This window comes from Atractosteus spatula, unplaced genomic scaffold, assembly GCF_055471065.1.
Source record: "Atractosteus spatula isolate fAtrSpa1 unplaced genomic scaffold, fAtrSpa1.hap1 Scaffold_4, whole genome shotgun sequence".
NCBI classification, from domain to species: Eukaryota; Metazoa; Chordata; class Actinopteri; order Semionotiformes; family Lepisosteidae; genus Atractosteus; species Atractosteus spatula.
Genome location: NW_028296868.1, coordinates 361,794 through 368,656, shown reverse-complemented (window position 1 = coordinate 368,656; position 6,863 = coordinate 361,794). Strand labels below are relative to the sequence as shown.

General features: G+C 46.7%; 1 non-coding gene across 1 annotated transcript; it reads left to right on the top strand.

The window, feature by feature from the left end:
- The first annotated feature begins 430 nt into the window (after nucleotides 1-430).
- On the top strand, nucleotides 431-501 carry trnag-gcc (transfer RNA glycine (anticodon GCC)). The gene has a single exon. It is a non-coding gene; the product is annotated as a tRNA-Gly (tRNA).
- Nucleotides 502-6,863: the final 6,362 nt, after the last annotated feature.

Below are 6,863 nucleotides of genomic sequence, written 5' to 3'. Positions count from 1 at the left end.
GAAAAAAAGAATGTTGACCAGGGCAATACTTTGAGTTTACACTTACAGCTTGTCCAAGGTCATTCATTATTAATACTATTAGTAATATCTTCGTTAAAGACTTTGGCCACAGCTCAAACATGAGAGGTTGAGCTTTATTAGCTCCACCTTGCGGAAATTCCGGATACTATTATTTTGCTTGTCGTATTATAGGAGAATTTACGGTAACTCGCGGTATTTACCGGTAGCTTGCGGTAGACTGCGTACAGCGTACCGCAAAATAATGCGGTATCGCCCACGCATTTTGAATGGCTGCATCTGTAGGCTGCCAAAAGTCTCCGAAACCAAATTTTGATAGCAGAAAATTCTCACTCGTCCAGAAGTTCCCTTGGGACCCAACATCCAGCACAGAGTGGTAAAAAAGCGTCTTTTTTGTAGACCCTTGCAGCGTGCATTGGTGGTTCAGTGGTAGAATTCTCGCCTGCCACGCGGGAGGCCCGGGTTCGATTCCTGGCCAATGCAGTGGCTTTTGCAGCGAGCGGCTCCATCACTTGCATCCCCTTTCAACTCGCAACTGAAAACCCACTGAAGCTTAGAAGCTGTGAGCCAGGATAGTACCCGGATGAGGATGACCTACAGGGAAAAGCAAAGCTTACAGCTGGAAGCGGTGTTAATGGAGCCAGCGGTGGGACGCTCACCCTGACGTCTGTGCGGGTCCCAATGCCCCAGTATAGTGACGGAGACGCTGTGTGGTAAAAAGGCGCTGTCTTTTGGATGAGATGTAAAACCGAGGTCATAGCTCTCTGTGGTCATTAAAAGTGACCACCAAAACCTTTGACAAAAGCTCTTGGTAATTGATGGTCTTCAATAATGCTTCTCCTTTAGGTACATTTAAATCAGCTGAAAAATGCTGTGAAATGGGGGGGCACTTCAGGCCAGTGTAGGATTTGAATTTGAATTTTTGAAGAACCATTAAACAGCACGAGAAAGCCCGTACACTGAATTGCAGGGCTTTCTATTCAAAGAAGGACAAAAGAAACTTCCCTGAATTCCATTTTTTGCAGCACAGAGAGGACAGTGAGAACAAGGCCTGTTAGCTCAGTTGGTTTGAGCGTGGTGCTAGTAACGCCAAAGTCTCTGGTTCGATCCCTGTTTGGGCCAGGCAGTCTCCTCCTCTCTTGCCAAAACCTGTTCCTTTCTTGCTGTGGTGAGATTGGTGGTAATGCAAAGACGCCACATACTACCGACAGACGAGAGTGTTGCGGGAGAAGAGAGAAGTGATGGAAGATTGAAGAGTGTCCTAGGTGGAGCCAAGATGAAGTGTCACAATTGCCTAGGGGAGGATTTCAAATGTTTAAGATGGTAAAAATAACCGGAAGTGATCCCCCAGTCCGGCGCAGTCTGACGTACTTCTGTCATATAAAGTAAAACTAGATGTCGAACTGGAGCCTCACCATTTGCATAAGTGAGGCTCCAGTTATACATCTAGTTTCACTTTAAATGACAAAACTGAAGAGACTTAAAAGAGCTGGAGAGGATTTCTTACAACTTTTGAGCCGGCACAGTTTTCGAAAACGTTTTATTTAAGCTGCACTATACAACACAGACAGCCAAGAGTCTCCAAAACAAAACGAATTGACAGATAGAAGAAAAGTCCCACTCGTCCTAAAGTTCCCAAAATCCAGCACTGAGCGTAAACAAAGTGTTCAAGTAGCGTGGGAATGCTACCCCTAATGCTAGCTGGAGTTTGAGTGTCTGGTTCAGAGTTTGCTCAAGAGTTTACCTTTCACAGATGCGCAAAGATGAATGCTGAGGGTGCACGCTTCAAGGCGCCTTACAGTGCAGAGAGTGATTAGAGACAATTCGTGACGTGTGCTCGTTCCCATATACCGTACGCCCCGGGTTGCAGTGCTAGGATGACGTCCAATACCGCTTCGGCTCGTAACGGCATTATATTCAAGTGCAGGACGTGAGGGTTTTATTTTGTTCGTTTTGTTCTGCTCTGCTTTGCTTTGTTTTGCTTTCCATGGCGTTCGTAAGAGCGTCAATAAAAAGGCGATTCCTGCGTCTAACACGAATGTAAGAGCTATTTCAAGAGCGGCTTCTAAAATGCTTGTAGACATTTGTCTGTTGTTGATTGTTTTTTTGTGTCTAACAAAGTGCCGTTTTCCTGTCCGGACGGGGAGACTTTATCATTCCCACATGAAGCAACCCTTAAGTCCTCTGAGGTGTGTCTGTCTGCAAGGCTTGTATTTTGGAAAGGTTTTTTTTTTAATGGAGAACGACTTTGAAAAAGGTTTCCGCCGGCGCCTCGCGATCCATGTGAGATTGTAGCAAGAACGCAGCAATGGCGGCGCGCGCTGTAGTCGTGTCCGAGTGGTTAAGGCAATGGACTAGAAATCCATTGGGGTCTCCCCGCGCAAGTTCGAATCCTGCTGACTACGGTGTCCTCCTCACGTCGTTGTGTGCCGGCGCAAGCAAGGAAAAGTGCCTTTTTGCTTTTCCTGGTGGTTTTAAAACGCGAGATCGCTTGTACCCGCTGCCTTGGAAAGAAATGTCTACATGTTTACTTGCACATTGTCTATTGTTTGTTTGTACATTGTCTTGATGCACTGTTTGCACTTTGTCTTGTTTTTTACACTTGTTTTACAATCGAGAGACCTTCTGTAAGTAAGAATTCCATTGTACCAGTACCGGTTACATATGGCAATAAAGTTCAAGTTCAAATGCTTCAGCGTCCGCAAACGGCATTTTGCAGCTGGAAGCAGATGGCGACGCTTTTTGCGGTCGCGTGCCTTGTGCCCCATTTCCGGCCTTTAACATCGAATCAATAAAGCTGTTAGAACCGACACCATAGGTGCTTTTCTTACAACTTTTGATCTGACTCAGTTTCGGAATGCAATTCCTGAACACTGCGAGAGACAACCTACAGATGCAGCCATTCAAAATGAGCGGTAAAAACCCGTGGTACAGTAACCAACCCGCAGGGCACCGTAGGGCACCGCGGTAAGTGATTGGCTGGCCAAAATGACCGACAGGGGCACTCGTGGTGCATTGGTTGGTAGTGAAAAGATTTCATCATCTAATGTCTTTACTGTGCACATTTCAATCCGCTTAGTTTTGAATATTTATATGGAATTTTACCACTAAAGGGAAATTTTAGTAGCTGAGCATAAAAAGAAGAGGAGCATAACGCATCTGAAGGTCATAAACGATATTAATTTAGGAACATAAACATTACTGTATGTACATAAACTGTACTGTGTATGGCTGGTCTTGATAGTGTAGTGGTTTGATGGGTTTACTGAGACAATTATCAATTGTAGCAGTAATCACGAGGTTGTTCGTTGGGGCTTTTAGAAAATCAATCGTCAGAACAACTAACAACGCACACACACGGGTTCAATACACGAGATACATTTATTAATATAAACTGTGCACCAAACATATACTAGTCTGCCTGGATACGAGCGGCAGACCTTACTGTGAGGGTTATCAATATACAAGGTATATAATCTCGAAGAGATGCAAACACAAAGAGATACACAACAGAGAATATATGTCAATATATATCGTTCTGTTACCAAATCGCTAATCAGTGTTATTACCCACTGTTACTCTAAACTCGGAAGTAAATACATTACTCATGAATTAAATTGATAACAACTTGTGTTGAGGTACAATTAAATTCTCGAGACGCAATGTAGAACATGGGGTTTACTTATCCACTGTTTGGATTTGGAATTTCCCGGCACGAACACCAAACCAGCTGACAGGCTCTGTTGCAGCGGTTGTCCAATGGGCGTTGTGTCGGCGTCCTCTGGCTACCGGCCAACCAGTCGAGGTGCAGCTCGGAGTAGGAAGGCCGGAGGAATCTGACTGCGGCGCGCAGGGCAGTCGTTGCTCCGAGGGGATCTACCAGCAGTCCGGCTGGCTAGTAGAAAGTCTCTATGCACAGAGTGTGACCGCGAGTCCTCACAAGTCACTCTTTTGCCTGGGAAGAAGCTGGTTCGTTCCCGGTCCAGCGCTGCTTCTGAATAAGCTATTCAGGTTGTCGACGAGGGTCCAACTGTAGGCTGCCGTTGATCAAGCGGAGCATTCACGTTGGTAGAATTCTGAATACGTACGGGATCCTCGGCCTCGCGCTTAGAACAAAGTCCAAGTCCTTTTGCAGACAACAGCAGTTGTCACGTGATTGTCTCTGAGGATGCGCGAAAATGGCCAAGGAGAGCCCAGAACTGAGCTTGCGCTCCCTTTTTGATCAAGACCCAGATGTGTGCTGATTGGTTGAGAGTTTGGCGGGCATTGGAGACCCACGTGGTATTACCACGCCCTGCCAGTCCCTGATTGGTTGGTCAAGGTGAGATATAAGTCACTTACTCTTGACACTTAGAAATGCAGTCCAGATGTCCATTCGGCACTCCCTAGACAGATAGGCGCCAGTGGATGACCATTGATCATGATAGCCAGGCTTAGCTAATTGCATCCCCGTCTGGGAGCTTGCTTCTTATCAAAAGAAAAACATCTTAAATCAGCTTGCATGAATTCTTTCTCTGTGGCTGCACCACAGAGATGGAGGGTGAGATGGGGCCTCCTTTAGGAGCATACCAACGCTTAATTCTGTCTTATTAACAAGCATTGCCGCTACATATCCCCCCTTTTTGAAGGTCACGAGGTCCTGAGGCGTTGTTGCCTTCAAAACAAAAACAGAGTTAAGTGATGTTTGTTGTACCACGGTGGATTCTACCACCCAATATTCACATTACCTCTCGAGAATTTGTACAGGAAATAGTGTTGGAAAGAACGTTGCGTATACCTGCTCTCAGTTATAAGGTACCTAGGAATGAGGCATTGGGCATCATCATTAGCTCTAGACCTTAAACTTCCGGCAGTTCACTATCAGTATCGGATAGCTCTGCAGCAGGCAGACGTTTGGGAGTGGTTACCTGATTTCGGTGATAAACCATTGCTCCCTTTGTCTCATTCAAACTACCCCGCAAGGCTTTGATACAAGAGAACAGCATCCAACACATTACCCCAGCCATGATCCAGCTACCCAGCAGCAGTGTCAAGATGACCACGTTTATTGTTCCTAGCGCCCCAGAGGATCCACAACGACTGTGCTTGGGACCTACCAGTGTAGTTTTTAAGTTTGTGTCGTTAAGAACAAATTCGACTACCTGTACACCCTCAAGACTTACTGTCTCTTGGATTCTCTCATCCAAGTCAATGCCGTGTCCTCTGAAAGCGTCCACAATCTCGAGTTCCGTTTCGTATAGTTCTGACTCCAGGTGATACAGTGCTAAATCGTTGAGATGCACTATCGCTCCTTCAGGAACTTGTAGAAAAACTGTTTGGTTGGGTAGCTGCACTTCGGTAGCTGTATCATGCCTGTCATATGTTATTGTAACCGTTAACTGTGGTGTGCTGAGCAGCCATTTCTTTCCCACCTGCTCAACCTGGGGTTCGTTAACCTCACTTTTGCTCGTCACTGTGGCTTTACACTTTTCAGTGGCAGCCCCCTTTCTGATACCACACAACCTCTGAGTTGTGTCCCTAAGGAATGGCTTACTTGGGCATACCCAGTGGATATCCTTGGTTGATATACACAGTTCCAGGTTTGGAACAAGATACAAATTTGGATCATCCTCCTGGTAAGCTACGAGCGGTGGGGTGGTCAACTTCACATGCATGTCCCCCCTCCAGAAGCCAACGTTCGATATAGACTTGAGTCTATAGATATCCTTGCCACTCACGATGGGAAGGTTCAACAGGAAACCTATTTCCTTGGCTTCGGGGTTGACATGTATAGGAATGGCACTGCCTAGACTGTATGCAAAATGTACCTGTAATGGCTGCACCATCTCAGAAGTGGTTGTCCTAAGTACTTCTTCTACTAAGGACAGTGGAACCAAGTAAGTTGGAATCTGTCCCATGGCTAAGCTAGTTATCGTGGCACTAAGCTCCCTAAGCAAATCCTGCATCAGCATCCTGACCTGTTGCACGTAAGCATAATCCCACTGTAACACGTCGACAATCCTGCCCACGGTGTGGAGGGTGTTATTTAACACTGCTGCATGAAGGTTTACTGCTAATATTGTGCCCTGTAAGGTTTTCCCTAGGCTTTCCAGCCGCTGCTGCTGTTGATACAGCCTGTCCTGAATTTCTGGCATTTCCTTAAGTAACCCAGACACCTGCCTTCTCAGGGTGGTCAGGGTGACAGTGTATGCAGCAAACAGACCAGCTGAAAATAGCGAGCCCACGGTGGAGGCCGCAGCAATCAGACCCCCCAAGAACCTTTTGGGGCGGCTGAGGCCTGTCATCTCCTCCTGGCTGACTGTTGCCTTCCTCAGCTGGCGGAGCATGTGTATAGTGTCTAGCTGGGCATGCCATACAGCATCCTTAGCCCACTGCCTGCCATGATGGGACACCCTACTGTTCATGTTGATGTGCTTCCGAAACAAATCACTTGGGTCCAGCCGCACATACACTCGCTGAGTATATGTTCTGCAATTTGTTAACAACAATCCGGGAGCGTCCTGCAGGACTATGCCGGTAGGAGGACCGGGTTCCACAACTTCAAGGGGCTGTGTCGAAGCGATCCACAGCACTGTCAGGACCAGCCGTGGCAGTTTTAGGATTCCCATTCTGGAACACAGATGAGGCACATGGTACAGTTCCACTATAATTTTGAATATATTTTCCTAGGAGGACCTACACTACAGTACCTAACTACCTGCAGCTACAAAGGGGCACCCCCCTCTTGATCGGGTTTAGACTTTTAACCCTATTCTGTGTCCTCCGGCGCCATTTGAGGTGGGCGATACAACCGGAGGTGGTTGCGATGCACCCACTTATAGACCAGAGATTGCCTTCCTTTTTCA